Source organism: Chinchilla lanigera, unplaced genomic scaffold (genome assembly GCF_000276665.1).
Source record: "Chinchilla lanigera isolate Chin_1 unplaced genomic scaffold, ChiLan1.0 scaffold00092, whole genome shotgun sequence".
NCBI classification, from domain to species: Eukaryota; Metazoa; Chordata; class Mammalia; order Rodentia; family Chinchillidae; genus Chinchilla; species Chinchilla lanigera.
In genome coordinates this window covers 5,400,813-5,412,672 of record NW_004955493.1, presented here as the reverse complement: position 1 = coordinate 5,412,672, position 11,860 = coordinate 5,400,813, and positions in this window count along the sequence as shown.

The following is an 11,860-nucleotide window of genomic DNA, read 5'->3' as shown; positions in this document are numbered from 1 at the left end:
AATTGTCAAGCTTAGGAATCGGACAGCTTGGGTTCAAACATGACTTCTGCACAACTTACCATGTGACTGTGGTTTGAGTCTCAGCTTCCTCATCTTGAGATGGGAACATAAATGACACCTATTCCTCAGGTTATTGATAAAATTAGAGTAGCCCATAAACTCCACGAAGGCAGAAATGTTCAACTCATCATGACATGCCCACCCTATAGTAAGGGCGCACAGTAGGTGCTTTGTGGATTAGTATTGTATGAACGAATGTACAGGTCTTAGCAGAGTGACTAGTTCAAGAAATCTTAGCTAAAGGGCTCAGTGTGTAGTTCAGTGGTTGAGCACTTGCCTGGCATATTTGAAACCTTGGAATCCATCCCCAGCACTACAAATAAAACCAAACAATGAGCAAACAAACTTGGCTAAAAAAGGAGGTGAACACACAACCAAACAGAACCCAGCACAGATTCCTGTGGGAAATGTGGGGACCAGGGGAAGACAGTGTTAACAGGTGAGCACCCCCACCCCCTCTCCCCATTGAGCAGATCAGCTTTTATCAAATTTGTGCTGGGGATTCATTCCTGAAGCTATGAATTATTCAGGACTAAATTTCCCAGGGGGATAAATGTAAAGCAAGATCTATATTACTTCAAAATTGGAGCATACAGGAAGTCTTTATTAATATTTTTCAATTGCCCGATTTCCAAGTCACGTAACGCAAATTTGCATAAAGTGGGATATACCGTTTTCAAGTTCTGGACAAGGCTGGGTGGACCAAAAGATTTCTAAGCATTAAAAAGTTTACACCCTGGTACTGGCCTCCCAGTGGGAGCTGCAACCAAAGGTGATGCTGATCATAATCATTTGATATTAACAGTAGTTAAAGTACCAACACTGAAGAATGATTCTCTTTAACAAAATTACTGCTGAGTCAGAGTTATTCTAGCGAGAAACTTAAATTGTTGAAAAATTAATTGGTGTCTTTTTTCCTTTTTTTCTGACAGCTTTATGCTCATCGGAGAGGAATGAAAGCCATCTTTCCTCCCATTTCCCTAAAATCTGGCTATCCAGAGATTTTGCAGCCCCAGCGGGCACAAGTGTTAGCCAACAAGCTGAAAATCCTGACTCCTCAGTCCTGCCCCAGACTCTCAGGTTGACGCAGGATTCTGCATTTTTAACAGGAACTTTAGGAGACCCTGATGTGGGTGGTAAGCACCCTGAGTGTCTGAGGGCCCCTGGAGGGGGATTTAGCTGGCTCATCTGGATGGCAGGGGTGAAGGTGGTGGTGATGGGGTGTACTCCTTTGCAAAGGGCCCTTGCAGGTGGTAGATCCTGGGGACACTTCATATATGAGGGCGCCTCTGCTCAGAGCTGGTTGTTAAATATATGCAGTGTGCCACCCATTGTATGGATTCACAGACACCCTCCATATGATGGTTCAGCTTCACGATGGTGTGAAAGTGATGTGCATTCAATACTTGGGGTTTTGACTTTTGATCTTGTCGGCCCAGGGGCTGACCATATATAGTACCATTTTCTCTCTCGACTCGCACAGATATTTGGCAAGTATGTAGTAAATAAAGGGAAAAATGCATTTCCTTTTATAAAGGAGCTGTAACTTTCTCTCAGTCAGCCATGCACTGTGTTGCTAAGCTAGGATGTTCTGTAGGTTAAGTGTATTAAATCCATCTGCTATTTATGATATTCCGGGGTTATTATAGGTTGATTGGGAGGCAACCCCATAGTAAACTAAGGAACATTTGTACTAAGGTTTAGCCACTCTCCTATACAGGGATACCTGGGTTGTTTCAAATACTCTGGTTTTTGATAAATGGTGCTTCAGTGTATAACTGATACCTGTCTTGAATGGAAAAGAAAGGGGCTATTGTGACAGCCACCAGGATGGAAATTGCACTTAAGACCTCCCTACCCTTACTCTCTGTTATGGCTTGTATCTAGATGTGCCCTGAAGCCTAGTGTGCTCATAGATGGGGCTTTTGGGAGGTGGCTGGATCATGAGTATGTGATGCTGGATTATGGGTATGTGATAACTGGATTATTCCATTGCTTGGTTTATCATAGTTCTGGGTGTGGAAGATGGGAGGGTTCACCCTGGGCTTGGATGGCACCAACCAATGGGCTTGTATGCTGGATGGAATAAAAAGGGAAAGGAAGGCTTGCTGCTTGCTGCTTCCCGCTTTCTACAACATGAACTGTTTCTTCTCTATCATGCCGTCCTGCCTGTGAAGCCACCGACTATGGACTGACACTGCTACAATCTGTGAGCTAAAATAAACCTTTCTTCCTTTAACTTGTGGGTGTTGTGTATTTTGTTCCAGTAATGAGACAGTAACTAAGACATACTCTAAGTGGGGTCCCTAGATTAGCTGGGTTAGCCGCATCCAGTAGCATCTTAGAAATATAGATCCTCATATGGTCCCCTTTTAGAACTACTGCATGAGAGCTGCATTTTAAAAACAACCCCAAATGTTTCCCATGCTCTAAAGAGTGTGAGTGCTTCCCTCCATAATCTTTCCTACACCACAGTGTAAGGTGCAGCTGGGACAGCAGGGGATCTCAGGCATCCAGAACCTCAAAGAAGGAATATATATGGGACTCTTGGCTTTAGGTCGTATAACCCAGGTAAGAAAAGACAATATCTAGGGACACTCATGGAAAAAGAAAGCATTTGTGCCCATGCCTATGTGGAAGTAGAACCAGTCTGTAGGCTCTGCCGCAGGCTTTTACAGGGAGGACCTTGCCAAGAAGAAGGAGGAGATCCCAGCTTACCTCCTACCACAGCAGCCCTGGAAAGCCCAGGACTTTCAAGTATGAGAATTAAGAGAGAATAAGGGAGGATGTGGGGGAGGTAGGGGCGGGATGCTGATGAAGGTGAAGGTTTGAGCCCTTTTGTGTGTCCCAGCCATGCTGCGATCCAGTACGTGGATGGCAGGAGAGAAGGGAAGGGAGGCAATGGTGCCCTCTGGCGGCCAGCCTGGTTAGTGAGTGGAGTCCAGGCCATAGCGTAACAAGAGAAATAGGAATAAAGAATCGTGATTGCAAATGGGGGACAGATCTGGAGAAAGAACACACACACACACACACACACACACACACACACACACACACACACAGAGTGTCTGTGTCTTTTTCTCCCCAGGATACTGGGGAGCCCACCCCTTCGAATGAATGTTTGTTGAGTGCTTACTGTGTACCAGCAATTGGCCTTACTTTTCCTGTTGATTTAATCTTGGCAACATTCCCCTGTCGGATGTACGGTAAGCACTCAATAAATATCAGTTGAATCAGTGAATTAGATTTTTGAAATAGGTCTTCTTGTAATAGCTGTCACTGATCTGTTAGGGGTGCATCCCAAGACCCTAGTGGATGCCTGATACCGTGGAATCTAACACTGGCTATGTTTTTTCCTATCTGTCCTGCAGCGTTGGTACATAGTGCCAGAGCTAATCTGTCCTGTCATGCCCTGGTGCCTCCTCCTCTTGTGTTTTGTGGCTATTATTAAGTAAAATAAGGGTTACTGAAGGTGCACTGTGATACCACAGCAGTCGATTTGATACCTGAGCGGATTACTATGTGATTAACAAGTGTGTAGCATATACAGTGTGGATACACTGGATAAAAGGATGACTCATGTCCTGAGCGGGAGCAGCATGGATTGAAATTAGATTTTATCATGATGCCTAGAATAGTGAGTGACTTAAAACTTATGTGTTGCTTATTTCTGTCATTTTCCCTTTAATGTTTTCAGGCCGCAGTTGACCACAGGTAACTGAGACCGTGGAAAGAGAACCATAGACAGAATGACTATTGAGTTCCTCTGCTTTTGGGTCCCACTGTCTTCCTGTGCACTATGCCCCGGGTACACCAGTGTCCTTGCTGTTCCTGGACCTCTCCCGCTGCACTCCTAACTCAAGGCCTTTACACATTCCCTTTGCCCAGACATTCTTTATCCAGATCTCCTGCGGCTGGCTTCCTGCCTTCTTTCAGGTTTTCATTCCAGTCTCTTCTTCTCAGTGAGACTGTTCCTGAGTGCCTTATTTAAAATTCATATTTCCCTTTACTACTTTATTTTCTCCAGAGCACTTATTGTTTTCTTCCTTTGTATACCCATCACCTCCCAGTCTTGTTCATTGTCTCCTCTACCAAGATATCTATTCCTGTAGGCTGGGATTTCCATTTGGCTGGTTTGCTGCTGTCCCATGGGTACCCAGGCACCTGGGCAGGCCTTGACTTGCACAGATATTTGGCAAATATGTAGTAAATAGAGGGAAAAATGTATTTCCTTTTATAAAGGAGGAAACTGAGGCTCAGAGCTGAGGCTCAGAAACTTGGGCCAATCACCTTCCCAAGACCATATGGCAAACAAATGGTTAACGTGAGCTGACTCTGAAGTCTGGGCTGACTGAGCTTTGGGGGGTAGAGTTGTCTGGGGGTCTTTTTGGGTGGGTCACCAAATATACTTCCTTTGAGGGGAGGGGTTTCATAGCTGAAGTTTGGAAACTGTCCAGGAAAGTACAAAGAAGTCCCTTCCATTTTGCCTTCCTGCCAGGGAGCTGGCTCCAGGTAGCTCCTGACAGCGGGAGGATTCTCTGGGATAGAGGCCTGGTCCGGCCCATCACCTTTCTTGTTATTTGGTTTCAAGGGACAAGAACTCTTTCCTGAGCCTGGTTGTGGGGACGTCTTCAAAGACAAGTCCCTGCTCAACAACCTCATCTCACACAGACCCTGCGACGCATACAGCAGAATCCTGGGAGGGAGCTCTGGGCTTTGTCTACACCAGGGCAGTTATGTGGTTAATTGCACCCGAGTGTCCATTAGCTGACATAATCGGGGAGTGAATTAACTTCTGCTTTTCTGGCTGTATTTTAAAGCCATTTTTAAATGCTTTTTTTTTTTTTTTTTTTGAGCCTATGCACTCTTCAGAAATTAAATTTAGACTGTGATTTTATTACCCTTTTTATTTAATTTATCCTAACGGTTGCATTCAAGCTGTGAACCAGCTGTTGACTTTGAAAAAACATTGTTCAATTTGAAGGGAACATTTTAAAACTTAATGTAATGGCTGTAAGTAATCACTACAGCAATTACACTCCCCGGCATCGGGCGTCACACAGGACATGGTAGGGATTTGGAACAATGCTTCTGGTGGTCAGAGAGACAGCCTGGACAGGAGGCAGGTGATGTGGGTCCTGGGGCAAAGGGGTGGGCTGACCACACAGCATGGTTCTCCCCTTCAGTCTTGCTGGGTTTGGGCCATGGGGAGGAGAGTTTGCCAAAGGCCCAGGTTCAACTGAGAACAGGGATCTGCCTGCTTCTTTGGGGTCACTTACTCTCATCAGAAGACTTTCTTGTCCACTCTGCCCCTTGCTACTAAGAGGACAATAGGAGAGGTTCTGAGGTCAGATGGAATACAAGGGCTCTACTTGGACATGGCCTTCTCTTTCTGCCTTTGCATTCGTTCATCCACTCATTCACAAAGTCACATTGGTAGGGTGTGAGGAGAGCAGCCCAAATGCTTTCCGTACCTCTGTGGAGATCTCTCTGTAATGCATTCTTCTATTAAGAAGTGAAGTCTAGATTCCCAAATCTTACATTTCAGCTTGTTTAGGTGCTGGCTTTGGGCCAATGGTATAGCAGCAGATGCCATGCTGGTGGAGGCTGGGAAAGTCCCTACTTAGTACAGTTGGTCCTCTGGCTGTTGTCAGACCTCCTTGTGAAGAAGCCTGAGTTGGCCTGCTGGGGGTGATAGTGCACAGTACCTGGCCCAGCAGCTGTTCTGTGGAACCAACCTGCTCACCTGTTCATGAGCTACCTGAGACCATTCATCCCCAGCAAAATTATAACTCAGGAGCCAAACAAAGGGATTATGATTTTTAAGCCACTGTATTTGGGGTGGCTCACTGTGCAGTAAAAGTAAACAGTTGAGAGATATTAAATAGGTACCTGACCTATGCCAGGCATTGCTCTCAGCCCTAGGGGTGGGCATGAAGTCCAGGCACTGTCCATCAGGATTTTCTCCTTGACCCAGCTTCCTGTGGCTGGTCTGCTTCTGGCTGAGGGAGGCCACTCTTCCTTTCCTGCTTGCTCTGTAGCCCTGCCTGGTCTCAGGTCCAGGTGCAGCTCCCAGCCTCTCCTTAGTATCACAGGCAATGAGTCTGAGATGGGCAGTGGGCCTCACTGAAGAGAAGTAAAGACTGATCACAATAGACTAACAGGGAGTTCAAGTCCCACCCTTTCTATTTACTAACACCTACTGCCATAAGCATGAATAACTACTATGGATCAAAAAGTTTGTGCTCCTCAGGGCTGGGGATTTAGCTCAGTAGCACAGTGCCTGCCTGGCAAGTGCAAGGTCGTGAGTTTGATTCCTGGTACTGTAAGAAAGAACAACAAACAAACAAACAAAAAGTTTGTGCTCCTCCACCCAATGCATGTGTTGAAGCCCCAAACCCCAGTGTGATAGTATTTGAAGGTGGGGCCTGTGAAAGGTGATTGGAGATCTTATAAGAAAACACATAAGTAAGATGGTCTTTCCTTCCACCCTGTGAAGCTACAATAGGAAGGTGGCCATCTGCAGACCACAAAGAGACACTAGAGCTGTCCCTAGACACTGGAGCTGTTGGCACCTTGACCTTGGACAACCCAGCATGCGAAACCATGAGTACTAAATGTCCGTTGTTCAGGCCATTCAGAGTATGGATGGCCCAACAGACTAAGACAGTGGGAATCACCCTATTTGTGTTCCAGGCCATCGCTGGGAATGCAGGCCAATGGCCACGACCTGCACAAGTCTCACTTTCCTATCTGTAGAATGAGGGTGGTAATGTGTGTTAGAGGACTTTTACAAGGATCAGACAGCGAAGCCTTTACTTCAGGGCCTGCCACATAATAAACAGCCATTCAGAAAGACTTTGTTTCACTGTTGCTAGCTATGTGATGTCGGACAAATGACCTCTCTGTGTTGCAATCTCTCCACCTGAAAAGGACAGACACCATGCCACCTGTTACTAGCAGCCATTCCAGGAGGGTAAAGTGCAAGAAATGGTAAGTGTGTTTAAAACACTCAGCACTGGGCCTTGCACACAGAAGTGCCCTGTCACTGTGGTTTGCCCCTGGAATGCCCCCCAGAAGCCCAAGTGTGGAAGGCGTGGTCCCAGCTCACGGCACAATTGGGAGATGGAATGATCTTTAAAAGGTGGGGCTGCTAGATCACTGGGAATGGGACTCCAGTGGGGACAGTGGGACCCACGCCTCTTCCTCTTCCTCTCCTTTTTACTTCCGGGTCAAACTGTTCTGCTTTGCTGTGTTTTTCCACCACAATTTGCCACTATGGGCCAACTGGAGCCCAAAACAACCTTGTTCTCTTTATAAATGGATTATTTCAGGTTTTGCAAATGCAGAACTGCATTCATAGCCCTTCTTATTTTTTATTTTGAGACAGTGTCTCATTAAGTCACTAAGTTCCCTGGGCTGAGTTTGAACCTGCAATCATCCTGCCTCAGCTTCCACAGTGCAGAAATTATAGGCATGCACCACCAGGACCAGTTCATTGCTTTGTGTTATTAACCATTGAGGTGGATTATGGGGAAAGTTTCTGGGTGAAGGTGTCTCTCTACCTCCCAGCAATGGGCACTCTGGGCTTTCAGGTAGACCATCCTCTGTCCCATCGGCACCTGGATCTTTACTGCAGGGTCAGCTGTGTTGCCAAACTGCCTAACTAAGGTAGGAGACTAGGGCACAGCAATGTGGCTGGGGCAGTTGGGTACTGGCTGCCAGTTGCAAATACCTGTTAACCACAAGTGCCGAGCAGCAACCCCTAAACCTGGCGACTGGTACCAATCTTCTGACATGAGAACAAGCAGAGCTTGGTACCTGGTACCAGTTTCTAGCACGAGTTTAAGTAGGGCAGCCTGGCTCTAACACTGGAAAGAAGATACAGAAGGTGGCAGTCACTGACTTCCTTGCCACTGCCCCTTTGTTCTTGCATTGGCCTGTTCTGCTTGCAGGATGTAACTTCTTTTTCCCTTGAAGCACCTTTTTCTCCATGAGTCCTTCTTCTGTGCTTCTTTTCTTTTTCTGTTTTGTCTTCTTAGTTTTGCTCTAAATAAATGTTAATTTTTCCCATTCTCCAGTTATTCTGATTAATTCATTGAATGGGACAATAAGAGCCTGGAAAGTACTGCTGGTCCCTGCAACACCTAGTAACACAGCCATGTGGCCTCTGGGCTTTCTTTTTCTGGCCATGTATAAAACTGAGCATTTCAGAATGGTAAATAGTTTTAAAAATTATGCACGTTCTCTGATTGAGTGGTAATGTCTGGAGCTGTGAACTGAGATGCTTGGCCCTTCCAGGCTTGTCAGGGGAAAGTGGCACAATTGATCAATGATGCATGTGTTACATCTGAGATAGGGGAGTAGAGGGTGTTTGCTGACGAGGGTCTCCTGGGGATGCTAAGACCCCACAGGCTTGCGGACTTTGGCTTGCAAGATCTGTATATCAGCTTTCGTGCTGTGAGTGCTTCAGGGTGGGAAACAAACCTTAGTTTCATATTCTCAGAACCAATGGAGGAGCCTCAATCTTCACAGGGCCCAGAGGGAGGAGCTTAGACTTTTCAGTCAGAGAGAACCAGAGTTCCATCCCAGAGCCACTGTTCACAAGCTGTGCGACCCTAAGGTCATTGTCATGAGTGCTGTTTGCTTAGTGCACCGGCTGCCCCATTTTGGGGGAATTAGGTAGGAAGGTTGGGTGACATCACGTGGCTCTCTCCTGCTAGAGTTGCGAGTGGAAGTGGGACCCTTCAGTGATCTCTCTTTCCTTGTCCAATGATGACTCAGAGAAATGTTCCAGATAATGATACTCCATGGACCTGGAGCTCCTTCCTCTGTCTCCTGAAGGGGTCACAGGGTGGACCCCAGAAAGCAGATGCTAGACAGACTGATGTGTGAGTTTGGAAGAGTAGCAGGCCATGCACCCAGGTCCCACACTCTTGGAGGAAGAATGGGGCAGGATTGGGCAGACGAGCAGTGGACTCTATAGGAAGCACAGAAACCAGTGGTCTTGCAGTGATGTCCCAAAGTGGGGCTGTAGTTTGAGTTTTCTCCCCCTGGTTGAGCTCTGTCTGTGGGAAGGGGACGTGATGGTGGGTGAGATGGAGGTCTTGACTTCGTAGCAACTCTGGGAGACGGATGTCTGAGAGATGAGGGCTAAGGGCAGCAGCCCCTGCAGCTGGGGGATAACAGAGGTACCAGATCTGGCTGCTGCCAGCTCACAGAAGCTGATCACTAAATGCTCAGGGATTCTGTGAGCCAGCTACTAAACACAGACGTTATTAAACACTAAATTACATGAATTTATAGTCAAACACACTTGATTAGTAACAGACACATCACCCTTAATTGTTTTGCTGCAGGTTGTTCTTAGCTGAACTCTTGCCCTTGATTAAGTCTGTCCTACCTGTAGGGGGGAAGTGCTGGCTGTCACATACTGCCTTCCAGTTGTGTGAGATTTATACCACAGAAGTTGGCAAGGGTTACAAGTCAGGACTTATTCATTATTTGGCTGACTGTGTAGACCAGAGAAAGTGATAGAAAAAGAAAACAGATTACTGAAAATCATCTTTTGGGTAGCTGATGTTGTGAGTAGCAACAACAACAAAGCTTCCAGATTGTTCAGTCATAGAGTTGCAGTTAGATGTGGCCTATGGAGATCAGAATTCAGTAAAAATTGGTAAGAGCATACTATGAGAATCATTTGGCTAGATGGAATTTATAATAAAAGCATATGTTATTATTACTTCTTAACTGTGAACTATGCATTCTTTTTTTTTCCTTTTTTTGAGACAGAGTCTCACTATGTAGTGCAGGCTGGCCTTGAGCTCACTTTGTAGCCCAGGCTGACCTCAGACTCACAGTGATCCTCCTGCCTCAGCCTCCTGAATGCTGGGTTTTTAGTTGTGCACCACTATGCCTAACCAAGCATTCTTTCTACCAGAAAACTTTATAATAAACACCCAGAGTGTCTTAGTGACTTTCTTATCACTGGGACATCATACACAACACCCACAGCTTAAATGAGGAAGGATTTATTTTGGCTCACAATACTGATATTTAGAGGGTGCAGATGATGGTTGGTAGGCTTCAAGCCTGGGAGGCCTGGTGGGAGGGCGTGGAGGGGGAAAGCTGCTCCTGTCATGTGGTTATAAAGCAGGAAAAGAAAAGAGGTACTGGGGAGGAAGATACAACCAGGCCCCGCCTACCAGCACACTCAGCGTTGAACATTTCAGTGGATGAGTTCTCTGATGAGTGCAGAGCCCCATGGTCCAGCCACCATCCAAAATCCCCACCTCTGAACACGTGAAACTCTTGGGGGACGTCCTAGATTTAAATCATAACACAGACACATGCACATTGTTTTTCCCCAGAGGTTTGTGGTTAAGCACCAACCATCTGGGAAATATATCCTTCAGGGGTTCTTTCACTTGGTGGAAAACAATGGCTGCCAAAGAAGGTGACATGGGACAGCCACTGCCAACCCTCTGCAGACATGTAATTTTATTGGGTTAATAATATCCCTCAGTTATTGTGGGCTGATCAGTTCTGCAGTCTCCTGAATGAGTGTATGGCGAAGGCTAATTAAAAAGAGGTGAATGGGATGATTTCAGGGTTCCAGGAGGATCAAAGCCCTCTCACAGAATTCAAGATTGTCTCAGGGCTAAGACCAAGACCTTCTCTGGGTGGCCCATATTTATTTGGTTATCAGAAGAATGGAGGGGAGTACTCAAGAAGGGGGGAATTACTGAAGAACTTCCCCAAGTAAGGTATTAAATTAATCCTTAATAAGGATTACATTAATCCACCCAGGAGTGAGATGCCTGAGGCTATAGTCTTTATCTAGTTGAGATCATATCCGGGTGTCCTTGGCTGTGATCTTGTCTTATCCTTTGAGGCTTTCCAGGTTCATCTGCCATTACAGCTTTTAGCAGGGATTAGTGACTCACAGAGGTTCACTTACTATGAGTCCATTGCTCACTTTCACACAAGTGGCCTAGGCTTTGGACACACTCACAAGTAAACATGGAAAGTCAATTGGCTAATTTAAGTACTGCTCAGGGCTGCTTTATAGTGGTCTCCATCATAATTAGAGAGAGAGCTAATACTCTGCCTTCCGTTGTTTTTTACCACTGAGATTTTTGGAATTGTTTGTTACCACAGCATAACCTCGCTTATACTGACTAATACACTTGGTGGGTAAAGGCACTTCATTACCTGAGTTATTGTTTCCTTGCCATAAGACATATGTATTCATCAGCTTCCTGTTGCTATGCCAGAATACCTTCAATAACAATTGAAAAGGAGGAAAGAAGATTATTTTGTCTTACAGTTTCAGAGGATTCAGTGTACGGTCACTTGGCTAATGATGTTCCGGGGCCTGTGCTGAGGCAGCGTGTCACAGTGAAAGGGCAAGGTGGAGCAGAGCTGCTCACTTGGGCAGCTGGGAAGCGGAGAGAAAGGGAAAATGCCAGGGAAGAAGCCAAGGACAAGATACACCCGTCCAAGGGACCCTCTCCCCTAGTGACATACTTTCTTCAAGTTCAGTGATGTACTTTCTTCAAGCCTATTCAGTGGACTCACCCGTGAATGACGTTAGGAGCCTCATGACCCAATCTCCTTTCTCTCCTCCCCATTCTGCACACTGCTGCCTTGAGGATCAAGTGTTCAAATCATGAGTCCTTTGGGGAACACTTTATATTTAAATCACAACAGTACCTTTTGATGAGAGTAAGAAGCAACCTGTACCTTTCCTTTGGCACTCAAGAGGCATTTGATGATATTTTTATTGGTAACAGTATCT